Consider the following 19,903-nt stretch of genomic DNA (forward strand, 5'->3'; position numbering starts at 1 on the left):
TTATCTGGTTTAAACTCATTGAAAGTCAAAACTAAAGATAGATTTATTCTTTTGTATTTGTGGTACTGGGGATTGAACCCAGGGCTTTGCGCATGTTAAGCAAGTTACTATATCACTGACCTACAGTCTCAGCCCTTGGAGAGAGATTTAGTGGTCATTTTCTAGTTTATTCATTTATAGAGAAAAATGAGGCCCAGAGAGAGTATGACTTGCTGACCCAGAAGAGAAGTTAGACGTTTTGATTTTCAAGTAGGACTCACTGCTACGTCTTTGTGCACCTTTAGCAAGTCAATGTTCTTGGGCTCTCCGCTTTAATAAGTCTTACCCTCTTAGTGACCCCTCTATTTTTCCTTTTCCTTGGGGTCAGCACAGCTCATCCATTCCAATTTCAAAGCTCTAGGTTGCAGGAGTAGCTCAGCTCTAGAAAAAGGGATTAGTTACGTCACCGACGGCTCCTCCCATTGGTCCCGGCGGGTGGAGCGCGGCGACATGACGTCGGACGCCCAAAGGGGAGGAGCGGTGAAGGGGAGGAGGAGGGAAGTAGGACTTCAACATGGCGGCCGAGGTACAGGCGGTGGCTACGGCCTGGCCCGGGGCGGGCAGAGTTGGAAGTGGTGTCTTTCGCTTTCCCTAGGGGCGTCGGAAACTTAGGGGGGACTGAGCCTGGGAGGTCGGCTGGCGCCAGAACCTTTCGGCTTTTGGGACGGCGGCGGCAGCAGCGTTCAGGTGAGGGGGCCTCTCTGGGGGAGGAGGAAAGAGGGGCGGAGTTGGGGGGAGGGGGCCGGTACTGAGCGACCTACCGAAGAGGAAACCTGGGGAAAGACTGGAGGCTCTGCGGGGTGAAAGGAACTGGAGTTAAAGGGTGGGAGGGAGAAGGGGTTAGACCGAGATCCGAGACTTAGGAGGATTCTGGGAGAAGGGTCGGAGTGACGGGACGAGAGTTAAAGGGGAGGAGGGCAGAAGAGATGTGGGAAAATGAGTTCGGATTACGAGCACTAATACTCTACTAGAAAGATGGGCGTATTGGACACGTATCGGGTTAAAGGGAGAACTCGGTGGGAACTAGAAAATGTTGGGGAGAGGGACCCAGGTTTTAGTAAAGAAGCTGAGCGCTGGGGAGTTGCGGGTGAGCTGGAAATGTGTAGATTTAGATATCTGTGAGGCAGTGAGATTAGGGAGAAATGGAGACCAGACCAGGGTTGAGTGTTTTTTGGGTATATCTTTGGCATCGTCTGGTCTTCTCCAGGTATTACCTTTTTTGTTTGTTTCGCTGGTGGAGATTTATCTGAACAGCCCCAAATCTTTCTTGTGACACCAAGTTATAATTCGCTTATTTGATTTATATCTGTGATCTCTGACCTTTGTGTTCTTGCCACATGTAATTGTTTACAGACTAACGTTTTAAAAGTTATGGCTGGGCGTAAAAATAGACTTTCTGTTAAACTGGGTTAACATTTTGAGAGTCTTTAGACACCAAGGAGTGCAGCAAAACCAGATTTGGTAATTTACTTATTAAACATCTTCTGTGCTAACCTTACATTGTAATGCTTTATCTCTTTCCTCAGTTCTCATTATTAGTATCTGAGAATTTGAATAGATGTTATGGATATTTCTCTGCTTAATTTTATTAGATTTGATGGTGGGGGGGGGAAGAAACTTAGTTCTCAGGGACAGATAGCTTTTTCTAGTTAACGTCCCAACCTAGTTAAACTGAAAATTTTTATTTTATCCTATAGGAAAGAATGTGAAATGTCCAAAGTCTAAAACAATTACAGTGTTTTCATCAAAGTAGAATTTTATATTAAAACAAGAATTTTATAAATTAAATTTTGCTTCGGTCTATTTTATTCAGTTTCTTATTTATTGAATGCCTACTGTGTGCTTCATTAATGAGTCATTGTAATTATGGAAGTGGGAAGTTAGAAAATTAATGTTTCTCTAGTGAGCATCTCTTACAGCACAGCAGATAACTTATTAACCACGCTGTGGCTTCTTTGGAGTGGGGGGAGTGTTAGAAATGAAAGCAAAGGAGGAAAATTAAGTATATGTATATACAAATGTCTTGAATGTCTTTTGCTTAGTATTTAAGATTCATTACTACATTATAACATGTTTTATGTTTGTAACACATTATCATTATTTTTGCAGTACCAGGGATTGAACCCAGGAGCATTCTAACTTTTATCTACATCCTCCACCCTTGTTTTTTTAAAATTTTGAAATAGGGTCTTGCTTAATTGACCATACTTTCCTCTTAATTTGTGACCTTCTGCCTCTTGGGTTACTGGGATTACTGGCATGTACCACCATGCCTGGTCTGATATTTCTTTTTACTTTGAAAAAGGTAGTAACAGTACTCTGATAAGATAATACTAGGTCTGTAGACAAGTCTCATCAATGGTTGTTAGTGCACTTTTTTGACTGGCAACTTCACTTTATCTTGTGTGTCTTTTCTTTTGTCCTCTTTACTAAGGTATTTAAAAGGAGAGTCCTGTAAGTTTAATTTAGTGACTAAAATTCTTTTCAAATTTGAATTAGCATAACTCCCCGAGTGTACATACCAGTAATCTTGTTTTTCTTGTTGTAGTGTTGAATGCATTATGACTGTTCAAATGTAGATATTTCAACATAAACTAATATTTTCCCCCATAAACTGATCAGAAAAAAGGATACCATTCATTGGTCATTAGTCAGGTGGTTTTCTTTTTTTTTTTTTTTCTTAAGAGAGAGAGAGAGAGAGAGAGAGAGAGAGAGAGAGAATTTTCAATATTTATTTTTTAGTTCTCGGCGGACACAACAGTATGTGGTGCTGAGGATCGAACCCGGGCTGCACGCATGCCAGGGGAGCGCCCTACCGCTTGAGCCACATCCCCAGCCCCAGGTGGTTTTCTTTAAATAGTCTTTCTCAAGAAATGTATTTCTCATTAGAGACCATTATATTAAGTGAAATAAGTCAAACTCAGAAGATCAAGGGTCATATGTTTTCTTTCTTGTGGAAGCTAGAGAGGACAAAGGAAAAGAAAGGTGTGTGTGTAGGTGTCTCATGAAATTCAAAGGGAGATCAGTAGAGGAAAGGGTTAGGGGATGGGAGATGAGGAGGGAAAGGAGAAAGACTAGGGAGTAATATGGGCCAAATTATATTGTGCATGTATGAATATATAGTAGTAAATCCCATCATGATATATAACTATAATGCACCAATAAAAAAAGAAATGCATTTCTCTAAGAAATGATTGTTTACAACATTAAGTTTTTCTTAGAATCATAGAGTGAAAAGAAAATTAGAAATCACTTTGGTTTTGTTTCCCACACAGCATGGAAATTAAAGATCCATCTTTTTTTTTAAGATATTTTGTAGAAAATGATGGTGGGACGCAGGTGTACTTTACCAGTGAAATACATTGCCAGCCCTTTAAAAAAATTTTTTTTTGAGAGAGTGGCTTTGAACTTGTGGTCCTCCTGCCTCAGCCTTTGGGATTATTGGCCAGTACCACAACTCTAGGCTCTTTTTTTTTTTTTTTTTTTTTTTTTTTTTAATGAGTAGCAGAATAAGAGATTTATTATAAAGGGACAGTACACTAATGGGGAGCAGGCAGTCACACTGAGACAGTGAGTCACTGAGAATTTCTTATAGGAAAAGTACTTTCAGTTAGAAAAAGAACAAAATGTTTTGCTTTTCCAACAGTAGTGTGTAGTGTACAGTTTCCTGTAATAATGGAAATAACTTGAATATAATAATATTTTTGATCTGGACATAGTGGTGTATGCCTGTAATTCTGGTGCCATGGGAAACTGAGGTAGAAGAATCCCAAATTTGAGGCCAGCCTAGGCAATTTAGTGAGACTGCCCCTCAAAAAGGGCTAAGGGTGTAGCTGAGTGGTAGAGTGTCCCTTAGTGAATCCCCAGTACAACCCAAGGTGGGGGAAAGTATTTTTCTTCAGGGAGTAAGGCCTGTGGGATGTAGCTCAATGGAAGAGTGCTTGCTTAGCATGCTTGAGACCTTGGGTTTGATTCCCAGGTGAGGGACAAGAGGGAAGGTGCTAATCCTGGGTATATATTAATTAGCCAGTAACACTGCATAATCTCACTTAATCCTTAACAGTTTGAGGGGAAAGTAGGTTGATTATTATATATATATATATAATTTGAGGAATCTGAGGATCAGAGAAGTGGAGTAACTAAGTTTTTTTTTTTTTTTTGAGAGAGAGAGAGAGAATTTTAATATTTATTTTTTTAGTTTTCGGCAGACACAACATCTTTGTTTGTGTGTGGTGCTGAGGATCGAACCCAGGACGCATGCATGCCGGGCGAGCGTGCTACCTCTTGAACCACATTCCCAGCCCAAGTAACTAAGTTTATAGCTGTAAAATGATAGAATTTGAATTTAGATCTGTCTGATTTGAGTGCTCATGCTGCACATGAGCTATGGAATGGTCACAGGGCCATAAAGTATAAGTAGTGGTTACAAAGTAATGCCTTTTAAAACTACTTGTTTTCACTGAAATACTGTAACTGGAATGAAAATGGCTCATTGAAATTTTAGTACTTCATAATGTCATTAATATTCTGGGAGGAAATAAATACCTGAATATTTTATTCTTCACAAAATAAATTGGGTAAGTTTTTTTTTTTTTTAATGAGCTATGTACAGTGTCATTCTATTACTTTATTTATTTTTCTTTTTGTGGTGCTAAGGATTGAACCCAGAGCTTCATGCATGCTAGATAAGAGCTCTCTATCTACTACTGAGCTACATCTATAAACTCCCCCACCCCCACTTTTTCTCTAAAGGGCTGGGGATGTAGCTTAGTGCTTGAGTGCTTGCCTAGCATGCACATGAACCTGGGTTCATTAATCAAATTGGATTTTACTTTTGTATTGGTGAGTCAGATTGGACTTAGTTCATTAAGGGTCAAAATATGTATTTGGCAGTAATTTCCATGTGTTCTCAAAATGCTAGATTGGTCATTATTAGTTGCTTAATGCTTACCAAACACTTCTAGTGTTTGAGTCACTGAATTGGCTCATGGCAATTGTCCATCTTGTGGTTACTGAGTCAAGCAAGAGCAAGGTGTGTGTGTGGGGTTTTTTTTTTTTTAAGGTTTTACTTCCTCCCCAACATTTGAAATTATGGACTTTTACATATTTTCTTTCTTTTTTTTTTTTTTGTTACCAGGGATGGAACTCAAAAGAACTTTACCACTGAGCTACACCCCGAGCCCTTTTCATTTTTTATTTTCAGACAATGTCTTACTAAATTCCTGAGACTTGCTGTCTTTCTACCTCAGCCTCCCAAGTTGTTGGAATTATGGGTGTGCTTCACTGTGTGTAATGACTTTTACATATTTCTGTCTGGTGGGTTTAAAATGTTGTGGGGTACATGGGTCCATTCCTGTAATGCCAATAACTTGGGAGCCTGAGGCAGGAGGATTGCAAGTTTGAGGTCAGCTTGGGCAACTTAGCAGATCCTGTCTCAAAAAATAAAACAAAAAGGATTGGGATGTAGTTCACTGTTAAAGCATTTGCCTTGCATGTGTGAGGCTATGGTTTCAATCCCTAGTATTAAAAAAAAAAAAAATCTGATGTGTTTTTTGTATTTCCTGAAGCTGAACATAGGTTTTCATAGGTTCATTGGTCATTTGTGCTATTGTGAAGTGTGTATTAAAGTCATTGTCTTTTTTTAATATTTATTTTTTGAGTTGTAGTTGGACATAATACCTTTTTTTCACTTATTTTTATGTGGTGCTGAGGATTTTGATTATGGTGCTATTGAATCTGTAGATTCTTTTGCAGAATGTTAACATATAGTGTTCCAATCTATAAACATGATATGTCGATTTATTTAGGTATTTAACTTCTCTTAGCATTTTTTATAGTTTTCATTTTATACAAAGGTTTTGTATATTATTTTTATGCAGTAAATCCCTAAGCGTTTAATAATTTTTGGTGCTATTATATTATTAAAGAAATGTTAACATTTGATTGTTTATTGTTTTTGTGTGATAAACACACACACACACACACACACATATAGACACATAGGTGTGTATGCAAGTCTGAGAGGAAGCACAGAGTCAGTGTACTTTGTGGTCAGTATACAGTATTTTTGTGGTGCTGGGGCTTGAACCCCAGGCCTTGCTTGTGCTAGGAAAGTACTTTACCACTGAGCTACATCCTTACCCCTTTCATTGCTAATATGTTAAAAAACATTTTTTAAAATAACTTTTATTTATTTATTTAGTTATTTATGCAGTGCTGAGGATCGAACCCAGGGTCTTGCACATGCGAGGCGAGTGCTCTACTGCTGAGCCATAACCCCAACCCCTAAAAAACATTTTTTTAAGAATCTATGTATTGTATATCCTGCAATCTTGTTGAACTCATTTATTAGTTCTAGTATTTTTTTTTTTTTTGTAGATTACACTAGGTTTTCTACAGGCCATGTCATCTGTGAATAAATATAATTTGTTTTGTAATCTGAATATGTTTTGTCTTTTTTTTTTAATCACTGGCTAGCTCCTCCAGTATAATGTTGAAAATAAGTGATGAGAATAAACATCCTTGCCTTATTTGTTTTTTTTTTTTTTTTTTTGAGAATTTTTAATATTTATTTTTTAGTATTTGGTGGACACAACATCTTTGTTGGTATGTGGTGCTGAGGATTGAACCCAGGCCGCACGCATGCCAGGCGAGCGCGCTACCGCTTGAGCCACATCCCCAGCCCCTAAAAGAAATATTAAAAAATAAATAAAAAAATAAATCGTCAGTGGACCTTTATTTTATTAATTAACTTATTTATATGTGGTGCTGAGAATCAAACCCAGTGCCTTATACATACAAGACAAGTGCTTTACCCCTGAACTAGAACCCCAGCTCCACTTTTTAAAATTTTGAAGCAGGCTTTCACTAAGTTGCCCAGGCTGGCCTTGAACTTGGCAGTCCTCCTGACAGCTTCCCAAATAGCTGGAATTACAGGCACGTGCCATTATATGTCTCTCTTTTTTTTCCCCCCAGTGATACTAGGGATTGAACTCAAGGTTTCCTGAATGCTAGGCAAGTGGTCTACCACTGAGCTATATTGCCAGCCCATTTTTGTCTTTTGTATTCTTCATTTCTTGCCCCCCCTTTTCCATCGTTTCTCTGTAATTATGTCAGATGTTTGTTTGAATCAGAATTTGGTACTTACATTAGAATTGTTTTTTGCGTGTATGTTGCTGGAGGTTCTACCACTGTGCTACATTCCAGTTTCTTATAATAAATATTGAATGATCAAGTAGAAGGTACTTATAGTTTATAATTGAAGTAATTTATGTTTTCACAGTTTGGCCAGTTCAGTCAACTTAAGGTAGCTGAGGTGCATTCATTTATCTTAATCAGCTTTTGTTTTAATTTCCTGAATAAGCTGTTATTATGTGGAAAAATTAGGAAAAAATTATCTTTATTTTACCACCCAGAAATGTTCACAATGAACTTCTTTTTGTGTGTGTGGGAGTGGTGATGAACTAGGACTTTCACATGCTAGGCAAGCACTCTACCACTGAACTCTATCCCTAGCCCTGAGAATGAAACAAATGATTCTTCTCCTTATGAGGTAAGATAGGTAGAAAGGAGACTAACAAGGCTGGGGATGTGGCTCAAGTGGTAGCACGCTCGCCTGGCATGTGTGCGGCCCGGGTTCGATCCTCAGCACCACATACAAACAAAGATGTTGTGTCCGCTGAAAACTGAAAAATAAATATTGAAATTCTCTCTCTCTCTCTCTCTCAAAAAAAAAAAAAAACTTATAAAAAAAAAGAAAGGAGACTAACAAGGAAGGGAAAAGAAAATGTAATTTTAAATTTGGGAAGCATTATGAGCATCCTCATCTTTATTCCCCAAGCCTTTTCCTCTGGAGGTAAATTCTTAAAAATCCCTTGAATCTTAGAATACTGTGAGTTTAGTTAATTTATTTATATATCTATTGCCAGCTTACACAATGTATTTTCTTTATACCTAAATAAAACCAAGTGAAAATATTGCTAGAGACTTATCATATGGGTATATTCCAAACATTATCTGTTGACTGGATGACATTAGCTTAGTGATCCTGAAAGAACCAAACCACCATGACCTGCTCTGTGTATTTAAAGAATTGTGTTCACCAGGCTGACATCACCCTTTATGCACTTCTCATATTCTCTATGTGTTAAGTTTCTTTTAAAATGAAGAACCCACATTTCAAAAGTGCATCTTAACTCGGAGAGTACTAATTCTTTCTTCCTTTGGGTGTGTATACTGCTCTGTTATTTGCTTTCCAGAATAAAATTGCTTTTCTAAATAAATGTTTGTGCTGGGTGCAATGATACTCCCTGTAATCATAGCTAATTGGGAAATATAGGCAGGAGGATGACAAGTCTGAGGCCAGCCCTGGGGCATTTAAGAAGATTCTGTTTCAAATTAAAAAGGCTTGGGGATGTAATTCAGTAGAGCACTCCTGGGTTCAATCCCTAATACTGTAAAAGAGGGAAAAACAAAACTCCCCAAACCTTTGTGCTTAGGGCCTTGATAAGTTGCTGAGGCTGGTTTTGAACTTGTGATCCTCAGCCTCCTGAGCTGTTAGCATTACAGGTGCACCCGGCTCTTTTTTGTAAGATTGTAAAAACTATTGAAAGCCATAGTTAGAAAAAAATGAATCTGAACCTTAATTCTGAAAAGGAGGCCAGATTAAAATTTACTCCAGGCTAGCCTACAACCTCTGAGCTCAAGTGATCCTTTTGCCTCAGCGTCCTGTGAACCAAGTAGCTAGGCTTACCAACATGTATCGCACATCTGGCTCCTTGGAAAAAAATTTTCCCTTTCAGAGTTTTAAAAAATATTTTTAGTTGAGATGAACACAATACCTTTATTTTGTTTATTTTTATGTGGTGCTGAGACTTGAACCCAGTGCTTCATATATGCTAATCAAGTGCTCTACAACAGAGTTATGACCCTAGCACATCTTTCAGAGGTTTTAACTGCTTCTAAATCATCCCATATTGATGGAAACCAGGACTAGAACAAAAGTCTCTCTCTTTTTTTTTTTTGAGAGAGAGAGAGAGAAAAAGAGAGAATTTCTTTTAATATTTATTTTTTAGTTTTCGGCATAACATCTTTGTATGTGGTGCTGAGGATCGAACCCTGGCCGCACGCATGCTGGGTGAGTGCGCTATCTCTTGAACCACATCCCAAGCCCAAGAACAAAAGTCTATAACTGTGTAGGATGTCTTGGTTTTTCTTGCTTTTTGGCATAAGTTATGTGATTTTTTGAAAGATTTTGGAAGGAGATGTTATTTTTGAATTAACTTCTTGAATTTTTTTTTTTTTTGGACACAGGTTCTAAGTTGCCCACACTGGCTTCAATATGTGATCCTCCTGTGTTAGCCTCCTGAGTAGCTGGGGTTACAGGCATCGGCCACTATGCCCAGCTGAACAACATTGTCCCCCCACAGTGTTTATTCTGTTAGAAAAGTTAAACTGATAGGATTGTGGTTAGATTTCCACCTGGAATATTGTGCTCTTACTCTCTAAACTCTAAGTCTCATTGAAGAAAGCATGTTAAACTTTGAATTATAATAAATTGGTTAAAATTCTGACTTGAAATTTTGAATTGGCCAATGATTCTATGTCATGACTCCCATTCTCTCTCTCTCTCTCTCTTTTTTTTTGGACTGGGGATTAAACCCAGGGGAGCTTTACCATTGAGCTATGTCCCAGTCATTTTTTGTTGTTGTTGGTAGTTGTAAATGGACAGAATGCCCTTTATTTTATTTGTGTATTTTCATGTGGTGCTGAGGATGAACTCAGTGCCTCACACCTGCTAGGCAAGGGCTCTGCCACTGAGCTACAGCCCCAGCCCAGTCATTTTTAATTTTTATTTTGAGATGGAGTCTCAGTAAATTGCTAAGGGCCTTGCTAATTTGCTGAGTCTGGCCTCCAACTTGTGATCCTTTTGTTTCAGCCTCTTCAGTCACTGGGATTGCAGGTGTGTGCCACTGTGCCCAGCTCCCGTTCTTCTAATTAGCACTTTCCTGTTCATCTGTTCATTAGTCTCACAGGCTTTATAATTTTAGACTGTTTTTTTTTTTTGATAACTACAACGGACTCTTATTATTTTCATTTTAAGGGGATTAGTTGTATTTCTGAATTATTTATTAGCCAGAATTAGTTATTCTAATAGTAGAATTAACAATATGTAATTTCTAAATTATTTTAACTTAGAATTATTAGTTTTAGGATTATTGATTTAAATTTTCAGAAAATTTGAGGAGAGAAATTATTAGGATATGAAAAGCCAGTCCTGCTAAAAAGATTAGACACTGTACTAGGTAAGTGAAGGATTAAGAGGAGTTTCCCAGAGTTAAGGAAAATCTGAGGGATTAGCTAGAATTTTTTTTTTTTCTTTTAAGTTGTTGATGGACAGCATGCCTTTATTTTATTTTCTTATTTTTGTATGCGGTGCTAAGGATTGCCACTGAGTCCCAGCCCCAACCCCAGCCCCAGCCCCAGCCCCAGCTAGAATTCTTCACTGTAGTTTTGTTTTTTTTAGTTGTAGATGGACACAATACCTTTATTTATTTTTTTAAATTTATCTTTATGGTGCTGAGAATTGAACTCAGGGCCTCACACATGCAAGACGAGCATTCTACCACTGAGCCACCACCTCAGCCCCACTGTAGTTTTTAACAAACCTAGATGGGTCAATAATTTACCTTATCTTTGTATGTACGGTTTGTCACTTCTTAAATTTTAGTGAGATGCAATTCAGCTTTAATCAGTTTTTAATGAACTATATGAAATGGTCTTTTTGAGTCACTAGTTGGATTTCTTGGTTTTGGTTGTGCCATGTGTTGTTATCCATTCCTACCTCCCCAGTAGTGAGCATTGAACTCAGTCTGGAGCATACAAAGCAAGCACTCTGCCACTGAATTACATCACCAGCCCTTTTTTAGAATTTTGTTTTGGGACAAGGTCTCACTAAAATTGCCTAGGCTATCCCTGAACTTTCAATCCTCCTGTCTCAGCTTCCCAAGTAGCTGGGATTACATGCATGTGCCATTGTGCCCAGCACTTCTCTTGGTCTCGAGTGTGTCTTATAATTAATAACTTAGGGTATTACAGCATCTTGACTTTTAAAAATAACCTTCATTTTCTGAGTTTTCTATAAGGCATAAGTCTCAGAGAGTTATTTTAGCTTATTAGTTTTCATGTAGTATGAAATAGGATCTGTACATTTGGTTAGTTGCATAATGTTACTAAACTTTAGATCCATCTGGAATTTATTTTGGTATGGAGTGTAAGGTGAGTATCCGATTATACTTTTTCCTAGGTACTTTTTCCTTGTCATCTTTCCTTTTTTGTTACTTGTTTTCTATATAGAGCACCCATCTATACATCTATTAACAGATCAGGACACACAAACATTTTGTTCTATCACTTTAAGATTTTAAATAGCAGCTTTAATTTATGTCAGATTTTCATATTTTAATAATTTCTGAGCTCTTCAACTAAGCTCTAATTTTTACTGGTTTAGAAACCACTGATTTTTTTCTTTGTTCTTTTTTTTTTCCTCTTAATTTCCTTTCTTTTACTGTGGATAGAATTTAGGGGCACTGAACCACTGAGCCACATCCCAGCCCTATTTTGTATTTTATTTAGAGAAAGGGTCTCACTGAGTTGCTTAGAGCTTCGCACTTGCTGAGGCTGCTTTAAATTTGTGATCCTTCTGCCTCAGTCAGAATTCTGAGTCTCTCTGATTATAGGGGTGTACCACCACACCTGCATTGTTTTTTAGTCCTTTTATAGGTACTTGTTTTGTTTAGTTTCTTTGCCCTATTTTACTATTTTTCACTGTCATTACAAACTATGTTTGTGTGTCCTGATCAGTTGATAGATATATAGATGGGTGCTCTATATAGAAAACAAGTAGCAAAAAAGGAAAGATGAGGGGCTGGGGATATGGCTCAAGTGGTACCGTGCTCGCCTGGTATGCGTGCGGCCTGGGTTCGATCCTCAGCACCACATACAAACAAAGATGATGTGTCCGCCGAAAACTACAAAATAAATATTAAAAGAAATTTCTCTCTCTCTGTCTCTAATCTCTCTCTCTCCTTAAAAAAAAAGGAAAGATGACAAGCTCAACTTATAATCCCATCAATATGTTTACATGGGTTGTTTCCATATTCTTATAAACATATTCCCCACTTTTCCAAAATGTCAGGATCTGATCTTGTTTCTGCAGGTTAATGACTCAAATTTTCTTTTGTAGTTCTCCATAAAACAGTGGTACTCAGAAAAGATCTGAATATGCAGTATTCTGCCTGAATTGAAAGAAGAAATTAATGCATAAAAAGACTTTCCTGAGCCAAATGGGTTGGCGTACAGCTGTAAGTTTTAAAGAGTGAGGCAGGAGGATCATAAATGCAAGGTCAACCTGGGCAATTTAGCAAGAACCTTCCACAGGATACATTAAAAAGGGCTGTTGGGCATAGTGGTGCATGCCTTTAATTCTAGGAGTTTGGGAGGCTGAGACAAGAGGATCACAAGTTTGGGGCCAGCCTCAGCAGCTCAGCAAGACCTTGTCTCAAAACAAAAATAAAAAGGGCTGGGGATATAAGCAGGAGTAAAGTATCTCTGGGTTCAATCCCTAATACCAGAAAACAAACAAACAAAAAATACTGGGTGTGTAGCTCAGTGGTATAGTTCTTTCCTAGCATTGTGAGGCCCTGGGTTCAATCCCCAGTATTGGGGGGGGGGGAAAGAAAATGCTTATTGGGGTCATTGAGTATTTCTCAGTATCTCAGTATGAATCAGGACTTTATTTTAATGGCCTTCTACCTTTAGCCAAATATGCAGATGTGCATGGGGCATCCAGTAATAGGGGGCTTACTTTGGCAAAACAGAGTTTGTAGTCTAGACAGTGGTAGATTATGAAATTAGTATCTGATTCTCAGATCAGTGTAAACTGAATGTAAGGTTTTACAAACTCAAGTTTTCACACCACAGTCTTTTAATTCACAGTTCTAATACACTATCAATGGTCAAATAAAAATTTAAGGTTTTTTTTTTTGTATAGGTATACTAGTGTAGTAGTAGCAGTAGTACTTGGTGAATGGTTTACTCTCTTTTAACTTATATTCAGTTCAACTTATGCTGAGCTCTTATTGCATGTCAGGCAGTATGAAAACAGATATTTTCCTTTTTGTTTTGTTTCTAATAATGAGACTTAACAGTTGAGATTATTATTTTACATGTGGTAGGAGAAAATGTTTCCAGGTTCTGGGTTTCAGGGATTAGTAACATTAAGGAAAAAAATGTAGGGATATAACCAATATGATTCTGCAACCTGTACACTCAGAAAAATGAGAAATTATACCCCATTTGATTCAAATGTATGATATATCAAGATCATTGTATTGTCATGTTCAACTAATAAAAAAATATAGGGAGATTAACATGGTTGCCAGTTTTTGCTTTGTCAATAAAGACATTTAAAGGGCTGGGGTGTGGTTCAGTGGTAGCTTGCATGAGGAGCTGGGTTTGATTCTTAGCACCACATTAAGTAAGTAAGTAAATAAAGATTAAAAAAAAAAGACATTTAAAAAATATAACTCTGAGGTGGGTGTGATGGTACATGCCAGTAATCCCAATCACTCCAGTGGCTGAGGCAGTAGTATCGTATCACAAGTTCGAGGCTAGCTTTAGCAATTTAGCGAGGTCTTGAGCAGCTTAGTGAGACCTTGTCTTAAAATAAAAAAAAAATAAAAGGGACTGGGGATGTGACTCAGTGGTTGAGTGCCGTTGAGTTCAATCCATAGAACCAAAAAAAAAAAAAAAAAAGTTACTCTGTGTATAGTAAATGGTTGATCATATCACTTACCTTGAATACTCAGCATTTAATTCGGAAACATGAATGTTTTTTCTTCATTATAGAGATCTCAGAAGGAACAAAAAAGTTCTTTTGCAATGAATGTAATATAGTCTAATATTTATTAATAGTGATTACACATGTAATTTTTGTCCTATGTGTGTTTTTTTTTTTAATTTAAATTGTAGAACTTTTATTTCATCTTTTATAACTTGGGATTGCCTGCTGAAATTTTCTTTTTTTTTTTTTTTTTAGTTTTTGGCGGACACAACATCTTTGCTTGTATGTGGTGCTGAGAATCGAACCCGGGCCGCACGCATGCCAGGCGAGCGCGCTACTGCTTGAGCCACAACCCCAGCCCTGTCCTATGTGTGTTGATTTGAGTTGTAGGGGTGTTATTTGTTTTCAGACTTGAAATGTGATGGTTCTCAAAGCATTTTTCTATAAATTAGAGAATTTCTTTGGCTAATTTGTATCTGGAGAAATTCTAGATTGCAACTATTATTGTAGAAGTGTGCATGATAGCTTACTGATATATTGAATCATCTGTATTGGGAAGTTGTTCATAGAGTGTAATTTCATATTGTAGTTATTTGATGATATGGGAATAGGAAGAAATAGAAAAATGAGAACATTAAGATGATTGCCCTTGGGCTTTCTTTTCTTATGGAAGGGCCTAGGCCTTGCCAAGGTGTTTGTTTTCATTTTCCTGACTCCTCCTTTAATTTTTATTCCCCTGCCCTCTTGACCTTTTCTTTTTTTTTTCTTTTTTCTTTTTGGTAATATGGATTGAACCTAGGAGTTCCTTACTACTAAGCTGCGTCCACAATTCTTTTTTATTTTTTTAAATTTTGAGACAGGGTTTCACCAAGTTGCTTAGGGACATGCTAAATTGCTGAGGCTGGCTCAAACTTGTAATGTGTGCCTTTCCTTTTTCCATTCCTTAACCTAGCTCCAGTTTTTTCACTGTTTCTCTTCCTCTCTCCCTCTTCTTGCATTTCTCTTCTTGTTGCCTATTCCCTAACTTTCTTATTTTTAGATGTCTGTTATCAAACTTCAAATTCAAACTTTAAATTATTACGTTTTGTTCCTGTATTATTTGAACTGAAGTGAGACTGAGCTGCAAAAGATAGAATTATAGGGCTGTGGCTGGGGCTCAGCAGTAGAGCGCTTGCTGTGCACACGTAAGGCACTGGATTCAATCCTCAGCACCACATAAAAATAAGTAAACAAAATACAGATATTGTGTCTATGTATAACTAAAAAATATTAAAAAAAGAGCTATAACTTAATTGCTATCAAGTATAAAAAGTCCCAGCGGCTCCTGAGGTTAAGGCAGGAGGATTATGAGTTCAAAACCAGCCTCAGCAATATATCGAGGCATTAAGCAACTCAGTGAGAACTGGTCTCTAAATGAAATGCAAAATAGGGCTGGAAATGTGGCTCAGTAGTTGAGTGCCCCTGAGTTCAATTCCTAGGACAAAAAAAAAAAAAAAAAAAGTGGGCTGGGGTTATGGCTCAGTGGCAGAGCACTTGCCTGGCACATGTGAGGCACTGGGTTCAATCTCCAGCATCACATAAAAATAAATAAACAAAATAAAGATATTGTGTCCAAAAATAAAAAGATACTTTAAAAAAAGAATATGTATTACTGTTAATTTTGGCTTTATGTTTTCCTTTTTTTAAAAAAAGGATTAGGGGTGTTAGCTTAGTGGTACAACACTTGTCTAGCATACATTAAGCCCTGGGTTAGATTTACTGTGCCACAAAATATGGCTCTAAATTGAGTAAACTGTACAAACTAAAGAATACTTAGGTGTAATAATAATATTGTGTAATTGGCAATTGAATCCAGGGCCTTACACATACTAGGGAAGCACACACAACCATCAAGTTATAATTCTAGACTTTAAAAAAAAATTTTTTTTTGAAACAGAGGCTTGCTAAATTGCTCAGGTTGGCCTGGAGCTTGTGATTCTCTTAACTTGGCCTTCTGAGTAGCTGGGATTATGAATTGCCCAGGTTGGTGTCAAATTTGCAGTCTTCCTATCTCAACATCACGAGTAATTAGGATTATAGTTGTACACTGCCATGCGTGGCTGAGACTTTTTTTTTTTAAAAAAACAGCTGTATTGATATAATTTATATACAGCTCATCATTTAAACGTTCAGTAATGTTTACTACATTCACAGATTTTTAGAACCATCACCACAATCAATTTTAGAATATTTTTATCACCCTAAAAAGAAATTCAGTGCTTGGCTAACTATAGAGGACTGCATTTTGAAAATTGTTTTAGGCTTTTTCTTTCTTTTTGTGGAACTGGGCATTGAATCTCTACCACTTAGCTATATCTCAACCCTTTTTAATTTTTTTGAAAATTTGAGACAGGGTCTCACTATGCTGGCTTGGAATTTCTAATCCTTTTACCTCAATCCCAAATTGCTGGGATTACAGGCATCTGCCACCAGGCCCAGCTAGGATTTATTTATGTCTGCTAAATTCAGCAGGTATTTTAATACTTCTATAGAGTATTAAAATAATGTTATTTCAAATCTGCATTTTTCAACGTGTGTGTGTGTGTGTGTGTGTGTGTGTGTGTGTGTGTGTATGTGTGTGTGTTTGTTTGTATCGGGATTGAACCACTGAGCTACATCCCCAGCCCTTTTTATTTTTTATTTTGAGACACGGTCTCACTGAGTTGCTTAGGGCCTCACCAGGTTGCTAAGGCTGCCCTGGAGTTTGCAGTCCTCTTATCTTAGCCTCCCAAGTTACTGGATTACAGGTATGTGCTACCACACCTGACGGTTTGTAAACTTTTGAGTCTTTTTTTTTTTTTCTTTTTCTGAGGTAATGGGGATTGAACTCAGGGTCTCACCTATGCTAGGCAAGCACTCTATCCTTAGCTACAGCCCTATCCCTCATCTGTCTTCATTTTACTTTCCTGATGTATTTGAGATTCTACACCTTGTGGTGGTGTATTTATCAGTGGTTCTGTGCTTTCTGTTACTAAGTAGTATTTCATCTTATCCATGTATTACTTCAGTTTATCTTTTCACTGGTTAGAAGGACATTTGGCTTATTTACAGTTTTTGGCAAGTACAAATAAATTTGTTGTTAGTATTTGTGTATAGGTTAATTTCACTTAAGTGACTTGAAGTTATAAGAATTTTGTCATTTTTTTAGGAAGTTTTATAGTTTAATTTTTTTTCCATTTAGGTCAGTGATTTCTTTTGGGTTAATTTAAAAAAAGATTGATATAATTAATATACCATAAAATTCATCTACTAAGTCTATTTTAGTGTATTTGCAGAGGTGCAGTCATCCTACACTCACTCTAAAACATTTTCATCATCATCACCAAAAGAAACTTCCACATAAACCATACTCCCTCCATTCCCTAGTTAACTTTTGTTGGTGCAAGATATTTACTCAGGTTTACTTAGTTTTTGCATACAATTTGTTGAAAAGACTATCCCTTTCTTTTATTTTTAATTTAATTTAATTAATTTATTTTTTAAAATATTTATTTCTTTAGGTGTAGATGGACACAACACAATGCCTTTATTTTTATGTGGTGCTGAGGATCCAACCCGGGTCCCGCCCGTGCTAGGCGAGCGCTTCACTGTTGAGCTACAATCTCATCCCCTATTTTTTATTTTTATGTGGTGCTGAGGATCGAATCCAGTGCCTTGCATGTGCTAGGCGAGCGCTCTGTCGCTGAGCCCCAGCCCCTATCCCTTCCTTTTTGAATTGCTATTTCATCTTTGTTGAAAATCAGTTGGCTGTGTCTATGTATATTTATATGGAACTATTTCTGACCTTTGTTCCATTGATTTATATGATATCCTTATGCTATTGCTACATTGTTTTAATTACTGTAGCTTAATAGTATTGAAATTAGTTGGTGAGTTTTCCAACTTTATTCTTTTTAAAAAAATTTTTTTAGTTGTTGATTGACCTTTATTTATTTACTTATATATGGTGCTGAGAATCGAACCCAGTGCCTCACACATGCTAGGTAAGCATTCTACCAACTGAGCCATAACACCAGCCCCCAACTTTTTTCTTTTCTTCTTTTTTTTTTTTTTTTAAAGAGAGAGGAGAGAGAGAGAGAGAGAATTTTAATATTTATTTTTTTAGTTTTCGGTGGACACAATATCTTTGTATGTGGTGCTGAGGAGTGAACCTGGGCCGCATGCATGCCAGTCGAGCGTGCTGCCACTTGAGTCACATCCCCAGCCCCAACTTTATTCTTATCTTAAAACTTTTCATTATTTTCTTTGCCTCTCTGTAAATTTTTTATTATTTTGTTTTCTTTCTTAATGTAAATTTTAGTCATCTTGTCAATTTCTGGAAAAGAAATCCTGTGTGGACTTTAATTTTTTTATTTTTGTGTATATGTGTGTTTTGTTGTTGCTGTTGCTGGGGATTCAATTCTGGTCCTGGAGAATGCTAAGCATACATTCTACCACTGAGTTACACTACCACACTCTTTAATTCTATTTTGAATGACTTTTCACAAGATGGTGCAATGTGCTTTTTGTTTTTTTACTTATAGTAGAAAATAACTTTTTCCGTATGATATCTTATAATGTACTGTGATGCAGGCTAATAGACACCATAACCATAAATTCATGTAATTGTTTAATATTTTTCTTGCTTATGTTTTAGATAAATTAAAGATATAAACATGGGCTGGGTGTCATAGTATGTACCTGTAATTTCGTCTACTCAGGAGGCTGAGACAAGAGGATCATAAGTTCTAGGCCAGCCTCAACAATTTAACGAGAGCCTGTCTTAAAATAAAAAAAGAACTTGGGATGTAGCTCAGTGGTAAAGTGCCCCTGGATTAATTCCCAGTACCATTCTCCCCAAATAAATGAAAGAAAGAAAAGAAAAAGATAGAAACATCATATAAAGGGAGATAAACATTTAGGTTGAAGAGCTCATACTAGTTTGTATGTGCAGGAAAGGACTTTGTGTCTTTTTTAGTTTGTTTGTTTTTGGTACTGGGGATTGAATCTAGGGGTGCTTTACTACTTTTCTACATCCTTAGCCCTTTTTTTAAACTTTGAGACAGGTTCTCTTTGTTTTTTAGGGTCTTGCTAAGTTGCTGAAGTGAGCCTGGAATTTGGAATTCTCCTGCCTTAGCCTCTTGAGTTTCTGGGATTATAGTTGTGTGTCACTGTGCCCAGCTGTGCTTTTTCTTTTTCTTTTTCTTTTTTTGGTACTGGGGATTGAACTCAGGGGCACTTGTCCACTGAGCCACATCCCCAGCCCTATTTTGAATTTTATTTAGAGACAGGCTCTCATTGAATTGCTTAACAAAATTGCTGAGGCTGGCTTTGAACTTGCCATCCTCCTGTCTCAGCCTCCCGAGCCACTAGGATTACAGGTGTGCACCCCTGCACCTGTTTTGTGCTTATTTTTGAAGAGACTGTAAGTACAAAAATAATATTGAACTAAATGTTTGATCTTATGGGGATTTCCCCTTCATTTTTTATTTTTGAATTTTATACAAAGTTGAAATGGTTCATAAGATTATTCCTCATTTTAAAAATTTGTCTAAGTTATAACTAATAATTAGTATTTGCTTAGCTGAATACAGTGAGATCTTTTTCTTAGTATTTACATATTAGTCATTTTTAGCAGGAAGATATGTACCCAGTAATTTTTTCATTTGGTAGTGAGCATATAAATGGTGTACTTTTCCCTAATTTTTTTTAGATGTAGATTTAAGAAATATTTAAGTTTTCTTTGAAAAACTCATTTATTTTTCTCCATTGTGTCCTTATGAGACTTTAGAGCCATTGTCTTTTTGTTTTATACTAGGCATTGAACCCAGGGGTGCTTAGCCACTGAAATCTACATATTTCCAGCCCTTTTTTTGAGACAGGATCTCTCTAAGTTGCTTTGGGCCTTGCTAAGTTGCTGACGCTGGCCTTGAACTTGTGATCCTCCTGCCCCAGCCTCTTGAGTTGCTGGCATTACAGGCATGTGCCATCACTTTGGCCCTT

At 37.1% G+C, this 19,903-nt stretch overlaps 1 protein-coding gene across 6 annotated transcripts in view; it reads left to right on the top strand.

The window, feature by feature from the left end:
• The first annotated feature begins 546 nt into the window (after positions 1 to 546).
• The window catches only part of Ubap1 (ubiquitin associated protein 1), a 49,327-nt gene continuing 29,970 nt past the window's right edge, over positions 547 to 19,903 (top strand). The window contains exons 1-3 of one of the 6 annotated variants that reach the window (XM_077797900.1): positions 547 to 726; positions 12,284 to 12,401; positions 14,138 to 14,207. The gene's annotated coding sequence lies outside the window, so the exon portion shown is untranslated. Of the gene's footprint in view, positions 727 to 1,221; positions 1,247 to 12,283; positions 12,402 to 14,137; positions 14,252 to 19,903 lie in introns of those variants that run through there. The other 5 variants (XM_077797901.1, XM_026387904.2, XM_026387903.2 and 2 more) reach the window with 5 other exon arrangements.

This window comes from Urocitellus parryii, chromosome 4 (genome assembly GCF_045843805.1).
Source record: "Urocitellus parryii isolate mUroPar1 chromosome 4, mUroPar1.hap1, whole genome shotgun sequence".
NCBI lineage: Eukaryota > Metazoa > Chordata > Mammalia > Rodentia > Sciuridae > Urocitellus > Urocitellus parryii.